The 12,938-nt window shown below is 39.0% G+C and overlaps 1 long non-coding RNA gene across 1 annotated transcript; it reads left to right on the top strand.

Annotated features, from left to right (window-relative positions):
* Positions 1–3,620: 3,620 nt before the first annotated feature.
* On the top strand, positions 3,621–8,413 carry LOC114700461. Its single transcript, XR_003735691.2, has 3 exons — positions 3,621–4,000; positions 5,309–5,431; positions 7,028–8,413. It is a non-coding gene; the product is annotated as an uncharacterized LOC114700461 (long non-coding RNA).
* Positions 8,414–12,938: the final 4,525 nt, after the last annotated feature.

Raw genomic sequence — 12,938 nt, 5'->3', positions numbered from 1 at the left:
CTTATGCCCTGAGCGAATTGCATCTGAACACTGTACTTGTAGCTTCCTGTCCTTTGCTCTTCCGCACAGAGCAGAGCCCGAGGCCTGAGGCTAATAGGTCAACAGAAAAGAATGGATGGAATTAATCCTGAAATACCTAAAGCTTCTGACACAGATAGTTTCTTAATGTTTGAAAACTCCAAGTCTTAGTATTTGCAGCTTTTGCTGAATCCATCCCCAAAATGTAGCTAGCTTGGATAGATGATTGAATTAAATAACTTGGCAATTCATTTCAAAAGTTACAGTTACAGGAATAAGTCTCAAAGATATAAATAAAGCTAGTATATATAGTTATACACATATACATAAAATCTCAAAATTGCCAACAAAAGACTCAATGACTATACTTTAGTTATGTGCAAAGCACAAGACTTTGTCAACATGAGAAACTGCATTACTAATAACAAGAAGAAAATACCTGGTCCAAACATGAAGCTATACTGGCTTGATTTTGTTTGAAAGTATGAGTCAAAGACCTTGAACAACAACAACAAATTTTGAGAATTTTAATAACCTATGCACATACAAAGCACAAATGGGAAAAATTATAATCTTTCATGAAGTCATCATGGGACAATTGTTTGCAAATTGGTTTCTGAAGGGCTTAGAAATTTTGCTTTCTGATTTGAGTCTTTCTGGAGGGGACACTTAGTTAGTAATTTGGGGTAATTGTGAACATTTCTTCATGGTGTCTGCTTTAATGGACAGATTCTGAAGGTCCACTCTAGTTATACAAACTGGACTCTGCCTAACAGGTATTGAACTCTTCCCTGAAGACCCGATGTTGTGGGATCCATGCTCCTCACCTTAAGTGTTTTGTATTCAGTTCTATTTTCCCTTCTCTCACTCCTTGGCCATCAGCTTTGACACCAGTCTCTCAAAACTCTTCTGGTCACCCCCATGTAGGACTTCATCTTTCTTTTTCACAGCATTTTCCCCAGTGTTTTGTCTTGATTCTCTTTCAAGGAAGGTGGTGAGTGGAAGGTCCTGGGGAGGGCATGGGGTGGAGATGGGTGATCACAATCCCTAGGGCTAAGATGTTGTTCTCATGGCTTTGGAGAGTTGGTACAGCTGTTTGCTCATCTGTGAAATGGAGATTTTAAAAAAGGAAGCTTCTTTCGGGGTTTTGAGGATTAAGTGATATAAAAAATGCACATAGAATTCTTGGCCCTCTGCCTGGGAAAGAACCAGAACTTGAGAGAGGAGAGCTAAGATGCAGGCTGCTGCTCTCCTGCATTGCCCACTTTGTTCCATGACCTTCACGCTACTTGCCTTGTTCCTAGCTCTGTCTTTGTTTATTCTTTAACCCCTACACTAGTCTTATAAGTTGGACCCAATCATCTCTGGATCTCTGGACCTGGCAACAGGAAATAGTTCGTGTCCTTCATTTGGTAAAAATCTTCCATTATGAAGAAAACTGTCAGGGAAAGAAACACAAAGTTGCTGAATCAAGAAGTACATTCTTGATCCCTGGTGCCAGTGGACCTTCTGGAATGATGGCTGACTCCACGTATGTGAGGGCTTCTCTTGCGACCCAAGCCAATAGGAGTCTACTTCCTTCTGTCCAATCCCTATTCACTTCCTCAAACATCCACACACTCTCCTCAACCAACTGGCACCAGATTTTTTTTCTCAGACTTGGGTCACTGAGTAGATAGGCTTAATATTAGAGGTTCATGCTTAGGGGCGAGGCTAGGCAAAGCCTGTCCTATAGTCCTGTCTGAGGTAGGTGAGTAAAAACACTGCTAAAATTGTCTTACAAATTTCCTAGTGAAAATCTCAATTTACCTTCTAACATCTTTTCTCTTTTAACTCTGCTCAGCTGAATTTATTGCTGACACTTTCAAAAGGCTGCAGGCGTGGCAGACAGGGACATAGAGGAGGGACTCCGAATACATACACTTTTGAACATGTAGGGCCAACAGGAAGTCTTCCTTTTTATCTTCTGAGGTTCACAGGGCTGACAAGTGACAAAACAGGAGAGGAGACACAAAAATGTGTCATACTCTGCACAAACACAGGAGCCGTGTACAGTCTGAGATTTTAAAGAAGTCCAATAGTTCAGGTTAAACACCTCTTCATAAGACAGGCAGTGGGGATGAAGGCAATTTTGAAGAAGATAGTAAATTAATTTTAGGAAAATGTCATCGGTGGCTTGGAAAGGATACAATGATGCGGAACAAAAGCCTGTCTGGCTTTAGAATGGGAAAGGGTTTGTAAGTTATTCTTTGTGGAATATCAAACAGGACCAAAATAGAGGGCAGCGGCGTGTGACAAGATTCTGTCCAGGTGTGTCGACAGCCATCCTCTCTTCCTCATTGGAGTTTAGTCTTGTCTGTTTAATGAAACTTTGGGAAGAAAGATGAAGGGAATCCTGTTTCTTTTTGTCAAATCTGGGGACTACACAGAAATATTTTTCCCCTGTGTTGGGAGGAGATGAAAGGGAAATACAGAGGTGCTTTGATTTTTAGGTAGATCTGTGTGTATCGTGTGTGTGTGTGTGTGTGTGTGTGTGTGTGTGTGTGTGTGTGTGTGTGTGTGTGTGTGTGTGTGTGTGTGTGTGTGTGTGTGTGTGTCATGTGCACATGCACCCCAGCTCCAGGAATTCTCCTCAGCACCCAGCTTTTTGCTGTGGTGGTGCTGGGGCAGAACACAGGTCCACACGCTTGAAGGATGAGCACTTTACTAAATGAGCTACGTCCTCAGTGGTGTCTTAGCATTCATGGCATTTCAGCAGGCCAAAGTGTTAGTTATTAAAAGTCATTTTCTGAGGCTTGAATGCCTTCTTCCTTATGCAACATAAGCTCTCAGCATGATGGGCCAGCAAAACTGCCAACCTTCTAGAGTTCCACGGTTGGGGTTGGACAGAGAAACAGAAGCAGGGATTACTAAGCTGTAGGTTTCCTGGGCTATCTTGGTAAGTCTCTTGCTGCAGTCCCAGAAGACCTGCCCTGTACTCACACCTGTGATCTGCTGTCTTGATCTTTTGGGTGGAAACCTAGGAGTTGAGGCACTCATGGTAGCATCCATAGGTAAATTTATTTGAATCTAATGGAAGCTTTCCTGGAGTCCCTACCCTGAGATTTGGAGCAGGGGAGGTTGCGGGGATTTTAAAGTAAGTAATAAACAAAGGAGAAGGTGGCTTTGCCTGTCACATTCCAAGATGAACTTTGGTATGAAACCTTCCCATCCAACAGACTAGTAGCACAGGGATGATGAATACAGTGTGGAGGCCGGACACTCCTGGACAGAGACCCAAGAATGAAGACCTAGGACCAGGTAGGATCCTGGATTCATTCAGGACCAGAAATTCAATGCATATAACACAGCCTTTGCATCACAAGACCAATTGTAGCAGAATAAACTACAAACCATTCACACCCTCAGTTGTACCCGAAGCTTCCAGAGATGTCCAGGGTTAACTTTTCATTTACTTAAACTATCACTGTGGTTTAAAATAAAATAAAAAAATCCCTTTTGATATTGAGTCTTATCGTAGACAATGGTTTGAAATAAAACAGCACAGCTGGTCCTTGACCCGAATCTACTTTTGAACAGTCATACTGAATTCCTGAAAGTGGAGACTGAGATGCTTCCAGATTTAGCTTTTGCTCTTGAACCTGGAACAGTAAGACTTCACCATAGCTATTAATGTATAACTTCTCATAAAATGACATTGTATCACTTTAAGGTCTTATCTAAGGAACTAAAAGCCCTTTGTACCTTGCTCCTATGCTTTTTTGGCATTCTGACATCTCCAAGAGGAACAATTGTTCAATATGTAAAGTCTAAATGACTCTTTTTATTGAATAAAGTATTGTGTTATTGAATGAATCGCAAAGCACAGTCTCCTTTGCACATTAACTTTGAATCTGCTGCTTAGAGCGAAATCCTGATTTTTCTTTCAGATGCTAATAGCATACTGTCCAGGAGAGGCAAGGTTATTCTCTAAAAGGAATTGGTAAGAATTGGTTTGCTTTCATTATTTATCTGCTTAATAATGGTTTCTTAGAGTCACGGGATAAACTTTGTTCCTTATTGTCCATTATGGTAATTTAATCTCAGCTGGTGCTTTTTCCATCTTTGGTAAGTTATTGTTGGTGATATTAAGTAAGATATTACCAGTTGTTACTATAGAACAATTAAGTGAAAAGTACACTCCTCTGATGATTCACATTGTGTCAATTTTTAATAAAGAAAATGAAATGGATATATTAAATTAATATTATATTTTTTGGTTGTGAGCCTAGCCTTTAACGGCTGAGCCATCTCTCCAGCCCATAAATTAATATTATTAAAATTATTAGCACTTATATATTTTCCAAGTGATTTAATATCATGGAGAGATTGGGAGACTGAGAGCAGACAGAGTTAGTTATGTAAGTGCTTCAGAAGGCCTTCGGTCTAGCTGTCTCAGAAGGGTCGTCTTGTGTGAGTCACTTTTGTAGTGGCATTTGCTCCTCCCATGACCTTGAGCTATACGGCCTAAAAGAGGCGGTGCTTCTTGTCATTGTAGTGACCTCTTAAAAGAAAAGGGAGAAGGGTCATAAAGCCCCCTTCTACCTGTTTCCTGCTTCCGGGTTTGATCCAACTGCTAGGTGGATTCCTCCCAGTAAGATCAGAGGACAACTTCAGCTGTCTACTTGGGTCTGTATTTCTGAGTGTGTTTCCTCAATTTATATCCTTAAATTCCCTAATACTCCTTAAGCAGACTCTCGTGGATTTCTCACTTTATCTTGTCCCAGTGGGAAGCAGGGAGAAACCCAAAGTCATGGGTGGAGCAAAAACCACTACATATTGTAATATTTGCAATCTCCCTTTCCCTACTTGTAAAACATGGCTGAAACTTCAATAGTGTCAACATCAGAAGTAGTTGTGACATGAAGGCAATGAGAACAATTTGGTGAGTGTGCACTGTTCACTCTACAAGACCACACACATGCAAATTAACATTGTCACATGAACAACAAATTAATTTTCAAGGTTCCAATTGACAATTTCTGAAGACACAGTTTGGAAGAGCGGAGGTAGAGTCCAGAAATTACAGCTTAATAATCAGCTCATGTGGCTGACTGTATCCTGGCTGCATACAGTCTGTCTGGTGGGGGGGAAGGGACAGGGTGACTGGAGCCTAATTATCTCTATGACCTACCTATATAGCCATGATAATGACGTTCTGTACAATGTGTTCATTTAAGTATGACTCAGCCTGGAAGCTCCAAATACTTAAAAGTCTGTTGAAAGGCCCTTTTTTGGTGTTCCCTTTCAGGGTCATGATGCCACTGTATTCCTAGCCTCCCAGGAAACCGTAAAAGATGCAAGTAGAGACCACCTTAGACATGCCTTTTCCACTTTCCTGCTTTATGTCTTGATTCCATGCTGATGTTGACTGGTAAGACAGAACACACCATTCTATTGACAATGAAACCTGGAATCCAGTCATAACTATGACAACAGGATGCAGTTTCCCATCTATGCCTTCAGTGGAGACAATGCTCATCTACACTAGTGGACCCTTAGCCTCTTTACTCAGTCTACTGAGTCTAAGTGTCTTAGGAGCAGAAGTGACTTAATATTCTAGTCTACTTATCTTTTAAAAATCTTCCTATGTGTATATATGATGTACATACGTGTGCCCATCTGCATATGTTCTTATGGGCATGTGCACTCCACAGTGTTTATGTGGTGATCATATGACAACTTCAGGTGTCAGCCCTTGGCTTCCACATGACTTGAGACAAGGTCTCATGTTATTCCTTGCTGTGTATACCTAGCTAGATTACCATGAGTCTTCATAGATTCCCCTGTCTCTGTTGAAACTCTAATATTGCAGATGTGTGCTATTGGGTTTGGCCATCTAGATCAAACCCCTCATGCTTGCACAGAAAGCATGTTAACTATTGGACCACCTCTGCAACTCCAGTATATTATTTTAACAGCTAGAAAAATCATGGAGGGGGGTGTTCAAAGAAATTATGTGACTCATCTAGTCATATATTTAGTAGGCTTCTGGAGTTCCTAATTCCTAGGTCGACTCATTCTAACATACCTCTTTGCTAGCTAAGATCAGATTGTAGATGAATTTCTAAGTGGTCTTATTAAATAAAAAAACACAGGTCAGAAATACAGGTGAAATCTGACAGAGATCAGAGGAATTGGAACAGCCGCCAGCTAACCTTACCTCACCAGGCCACAGCTTTCAAAGTGTGAACTACTTTCTCTCAAACCTGCACCTTTATTGCTTTGCTGTTCTGCCCTCTCATTGGCTGTCTTAGCCCAGCTACCTTACTTTCTTGTCACTGCCTATCTGTACAGACCTCCAGGTCTCTGGGATTAAAGGCATGTGTTACCATGCTTGGCTCTGTTCCCTAGTAAGGCCTTGAACACACAGAGATCCAGATGGATTAAGGGTATATGCTAACATTGTATGACTTCTGTTTTTACTAATAGTGGCTGACCTTTATCCTCTGATCTTCAGGTAAATTTTATTGGGGGACACAGATAAATTATGACATCAGATAATCATTTCATGCATGCTTGTAGCCAATATACATATTCATTGACCTTAAGTATTAGAAGGAAATCACAAACAAGTATAATTAGTGTAAGAACCATGGCACTAGCTACTATTTTTTCCCCCAGAATAAGATTAAACCTCAACCAATGTCTTTTTGTCCTCTACTGTGTCATTAACTTCAGATCATGGCTATTATTGGATTCCAATTTTCCATTGGAAGTACAGCATTTTGTTGTGTCTTACTAGCTAAGAAAGCAATGTTCATGCTACTAGAACTGAATATGAAAATATAATTTTGATAAATTTGTGCTGGCTAGCCAAACCAATTCTACTGCTGTCCAAAATATCACAAAGAATATGATTGAATGTTTTCATACTTTAGAAAGCATCGCAAGAAACTTTTTTTGTGTTGATATTTTGCCTGTAGTGTTTTGTGATGTTAATTTAAAATAATTGGTTCTTCTTTTGAAGGACTGCATAGTGTGATGATTAATTTTATGGGCCAACTTGACTGGGCTAAAGATATAAAGAAAGCTGATGGAAGATTATTTCTGGGTTCGTCTGGGCTGATGTTTCTGGAAGAGTATTTGCATCAGTGGACAATAAAGTATACTCATCCTCACCGGTGAAGGTTTGCATCTACTCCATTGAAGGCATGTATAAAAAGAAGCAGGGATGATGAATTCTTTCTCTTCTTATTCCATGAGATATATCTGTTCCTGTCCTTAAACATCAGAGCTCCTGGATTGAACTTTGGGATTTACAACATCACTGTCCCCTGCTGCCACCATTCATTCCTTAGTTCCATGATCAGACCTTTGGTCTCACACTGAGAGTTATCATCAGATCCTTAGGGAGCCTCAGTCTTTCAGACTTCAGCTTATTTTGAATAGTTCTCCAGTTTATAGATGGCATGTCATAAAATTTCTTATCCTCCTTAATGACATAAGCCAATTCCCACAATATGTATCCTTTATCTATAGACATATATTTGAGTAATTCTTTATTTCTGCAGAACCTTGGTTGATATACATATTTTCATAATTCTCAATGGCATTTAAAAATGCCAGAATCTGAGTGTCTTCATTTCTTTGTAATTCAGATCAATACATTATTAATCATTTGCTGTGTTATACTAAAGCCTAATAATTATTAGCAAACAAAAGTGAAACATGAACCAAATTAGTCTTTTCTTGCCATATATTACAGTAATAGAAGCTCAAGTATCAAGACAAGAAAAAAACATCAGGAAGATTGAAGCAGCTATCACAGACTGTTTGAGAAAGGAAAACAGGGTGTTCTAAACAAGTGTATAAAAGGAAGAATTGTCCATGATAATATCTCAAGCTAGAAATAAGAAGTCCTGGTTTAGGTAAATATTTAGATGCCAAGTGGTATAGTGATGAGTCTTAGTAATTATTGTTCTCACAACAATGGCCAGCAAAGCATGATAACCTAAGGGTGAAGTTGTGGCAAGCATACCTTCACAGTAAACAATAGCTCTCTAATTGGACATGAGACCCACTCATCAAAAGGGAAATTATGCCTGGTATTGGAAGCCTTGTCAATTACCCAGGGCTAGTGAAGTCATGGATGTTGTAGAATAATGTTTTTCTACACTGCAAAGATGTGTTGCTCTTATTGGTTTAATAAAGAGCTAAATGGCCAATAGTTCGACAAGAAAAGGTTAGGTGGGACTTGCAGACAGGGAGAGAGCTTAGGGATGAAGGAGGGCCCAGTCTCCAGGAGATGTAGTGATAAACAGGATGAGCATGCTGTCCTGAGGAAAGGTAATGAGCCATGTGGTAGAATATAGATAAGAAATATGGTTTATTTCAGTTGTATGAGCTAGTTAGTAACAAGCCTAAGCTATTAGCTGAACATTTATAATTAATAATAAGTCTCTGTGTGGTTATTTGGGAGCTGGTTGGATAGAAAATTCTCTGACACATGGATCTTGGAGGAGAACTAACAATCACCACTTTATTAAACTAGCATAATCCCTAACTAGAATCTAAATAATTTGTCCTTATATACACAGATAAAAGTAGTCCTCACACCTCATCAATAAAACTTCTCAACATCACAGATGGAGACTATCACAGAAACCCACAAAGAAAATGCATAGCTGTGGAGCCCAGTACCAATGGATACATCTACAATACAACTCCACACCTGTGGTTCCAGAAACATTGCAGAAAGATTGTAAGAGGTAGAGGGTCAGGGAATTTGTTGTGAAACTGCATCTTCTATTGATACCAGAAGCTACGAACCATAAAGTCTCACCAACATGATTGCTTAAACATGAGGTTAACAAAGACAATAGTAGACATGCCAAAGGGGGAAAAGTCATGGGATCTCAACTTTGCAAACATAACTATAGGCAGCTAAAAGAATGCTGAGTTGGAGAAATAGTTTTCTCTAGGGAAAGGCACAACTACTGGTTATCTGATATCAGTGGTCAGGCCTGAAAACATACATACAAGTAATATTATACAGACTGAGCAGGTTACATTTAGAAACTCGTGTGTGTGTGTGTGTGTGTGTGTGTGTGTGTGTGTGTGTGTGTATGTGTGTACTTAATAACAACTAGTGAAAATGATCATGAATTTAAAAGAGAGCAAGGAAGAGTCTATGGGAGGATTTAAAGGGGGAAAAGGGAATGTGGAAATGATGCAATTATAATCTCAAAAATAAAAAAAAATGTAATATATGTTAAAATAGGAATCATTGTTCACAAGCAGCAAAATCCCAGAAGAAAACCTGAGGACAGCAATGTTGTATGGGGAACTTGAAAAACTATTTGGAATCCTGAATGCCTCAATCCTTGAATCGGAGTTCCTAAAATAACTCAGATTCTGAGGAAAGAGTCAAGGCTGACACAGATCAACTGATCACCACCAAGAGGTCTGATCCTGGGTGGACATTCCAGTTTTAATAACCAAACTAGAAAGGGAAAAGAGAGTTAACTATATGACTATAAACAGTTACTTCATGTAGACTCCACCAGTAAGATTTAAGAAAGAGCTTCAACACAATACACCAAATAAGCACACTGATAATAATATCAGGTTTGCTGACGCATGGCTGTCACACCCCTTTAGTTTCAAAGAAACACAAGCATAGAAATAAATTAGGAAGGTTAAATTATTGGATTTATGAAGATAAAAGATTTTGCATATTACTTGTTTACATGTAATTTTCTTTATTATCCTTTGAGATCCTGGTTTATATTTTTAAATCAAAAGCAATCTAGCTCTGGTGAAAAAATGTAATTAAAGTGTAGTCTGTTGCATGTATCTATTGGAATAGATAATTTCAGGCAAGTGATTTTGATTAAAAATTTTGATGATTATAGCTATATACATTGAGGAAAAGGAGGAAATAAACTTTATAAAAAGCCAAATGGGTAAGAGTTTGAGATCTCTTTGAGCTGGAAATACTCAGGCACAAAGAGGATACTTTTGTGCCCAGTCTCTTTTTGTCAGAAATGTTGACCAAATGTGTCCTGGAAGAGAAAAGTGCCGGATTTTATCTTGTCTTTGTCTTCCCAGGAAGCACTAGGGCTGTTGTTGAGTCTCGTAGGTCGACTTAAAGTATGAAGACAGGACAAGCTCCTTGCAATTAATTAATCCCAATGAGCAAAACAAATACAGGGGAAGATGATGATGGGACAACAATGTAAAAAGGATATGGAATACTGACATACAGTTTTGTTTGGAAAGGTTTTATTTTTATAGACAGAAAGAATCCCTGTAAATAAAAAAAAAAAAAGAAGTCTGGAAAACAGAAACACCTCCCTCGACTGCCATCTGTCTACTTTCTACCTTAGTGGACAAGTACCTGCTGCGTTCTCATGGAAAAACACATCTTCTGAGCCACAGTTTACTTTTTCCGTTGGGTTCAAAATAAAGGGAACAAAAGCACCGGTGACTGGACAGACATGAAACAGCTGTTTGGGTTTATTCTATCAAAAGCCACTCATGGCCCCATGGTTTGGAGACCAATGGTGCTTCCTAGGAAGCAGCCTTAATTTTATGTATTGAACTCAGCAATGGGACTTTATACCTTCTTTCTTCAAAAAAATCTAACAATCACATAAGGGACATGCTCCAACCTTAAAAATCTCATGCTTTTTCAAATTGCTTTTTTAATGGCATGAGGAAACAGACCTTATAGGTGAATTCATGATTCATTATTAAAACACAGTATCATCCTTTTTTGGCAACAATTTTACTTATTCATGTATGCATCCATTTATTCAAAAACATTTTTTGACTGTGTACAATGAGATATTCATTAAGGTGCTGAGTAAATAGTACCGAGTAGCACAGTATAAGCAAAGAAAACCCTTCAGTAATGGAGTTCACATTGTATAGCTGCAAGGCAAGCAATACCAAATACCAAGCAGCAGGCAGCATAGGAAATGTGAGAGGCACTTTAGAAGGCACTAAAATGGGTGAGGATGATGGGGGATGAATGAGATTGGGGATGCCTGGGATCTGGCACAATTGGAGAGTATTGGTAAGAGGACAGAAGGAAGGAAGTCATAGAGACATCTAAGAAGAGCAAACTCTGAAGGGGATGTTTCAGTGTGTTTGAAAGACAGTGAGTTGGCTGATGTGACTGGAATGGAGTTTAGGGCAAGTGGAAAAATGGAAGACTAGGTGAGAAAAATAGGCAGACCTCAGACGTTTTTACACTGTTCTTGTATGTAATAGACCCAGACAACAATGGTGTAGTTAGGGATGCTAATTAGGAGACTGTGGCAACAATCCTCCTCACTGTTGCTTCCTAAAGTGACAGAGGATGCGATTAGCAATGGAGGTGAGTTATTGGATAAAGAGTATATTGATAAGCATTTCCTGAGACCATATTGCAGGATGAAATGAGGTTTTGGTACAACCAGCTAGAATGCTGGTGTTGACATTAACTAAAACAAGGGAAATTGAATGAAGCTGTTCAGAAAGCAAGACTGTGTCAGGGATTATTTGGGGGATATGAGGAGTTTAAAAATCTTCTTTAAATAGATGAATGAGGATGTAAAGCACTCATTTTAACATGTACATTTTTTAATCCAAGGGGGAGGCCTAGGGCAGTCATAAAAGATGAGATCCATGGAATACCTGGATGATACTTAAGATAAATCCAGGAAGCAATCTAAGGTGTGAGTTTAGATAAAGAGAAATGATCCAAGAACTGGGGTACCTTTTCACTGAGGATTAAATTGGTACTACAAACAAAATTATGGAGAAATGGCCAGGGAAGTGAAGGTAAACATGGAACCAAGTGATGTTAAATTTTCCAGAAAGAAGGAATGATCCACTTGTTAACTGCCAAATGATAAAAGTAACAATAGATATGACATGGTGAATTTGATCATGTGTAGTAAGAATTTCTACTTGACAACAATTGTCTTGAAAACCAGATGGCATGCTCAGATAGCCTTGTTCAGTCATTCCTGGGATGCAGTTTTCTTAGAATACTGCAATGGAATGTTTTAGGAATGGTTAGACATTTATTTCTAGTCTCATGAGAGAATGTTCCCTCAAAATTGAATATTTATTGTAAATGATCTATTTTTAAATTACGTTAGTTTTATGATTTTTATGATCTGTACTGTGAATGATAATTCCTGGAAAGAAGCTGTGTCTGCAGATACTGATGGACTGATTGGAACTTCAGTACTGGGGAGAAATTGGAATGCCACAGGTCCAAAGGCTCATTACCTTATCCTGTGCTAATTCTAGCACTCTGAAATAGCCATTTTCTTGCTCACCTTCTTTGTCAGATTAACATTTTGTTAATAGATAGAAACCTTTTGGAATCTGTCAACTTAGCAAAGCTCTGGTTTCCACCAGCCCCAAAGCTAAGCATGTCAGTACATAGCAACTTGAGTCTATAGATCCCTCCCCTATTGGGGTACTGCCTCTTTGATGTACCCACCAATGTATTTCAAACTTGTTTTATGTCTTGACTTATGTCTTTCTCTGTTCTGTAAAACTATAGAAATTTCATGAAACTGTTTCCACATTGAAGCATGGATTTTGGGATAATCTAAACCTGTGTTTCCAGGCCATGGTCACTCAAAATGGCTCCTGAATAAACTACCTCTTACTCCTTTTAAGAGGAGCATTTTTGTGTCAATAATACCTAATGAAGTCAACTGCTTATATAAAAACAACCCCCCCCACCAAAAAAAACCTATGCGATTGATGAGTTTGACATTTACCTACACAGTTGTGGAACTGTCACTGTGATCAAGATGATGAACATATGTGTAGCTAGCAGGTTTCTTCAGCCCTGCCCAGGCCTGAGGTCCCACAGCTGCTTATAAAATAATCATTTAGCGGCTTAATATTATTTACAAACTGTATAGCCT

Source organism: Peromyscus leucopus, chromosome 6, assembly GCF_004664715.2.
Source record: "Peromyscus leucopus breed LL Stock chromosome 6, UCI_PerLeu_2.1, whole genome shotgun sequence".
Lineage (NCBI taxonomy): Eukaryota > Metazoa > Chordata > Mammalia > Rodentia > Cricetidae > Peromyscus > Peromyscus leucopus.
This window is presented reverse-complemented; position numbering and strand designations above follow the sequence as displayed.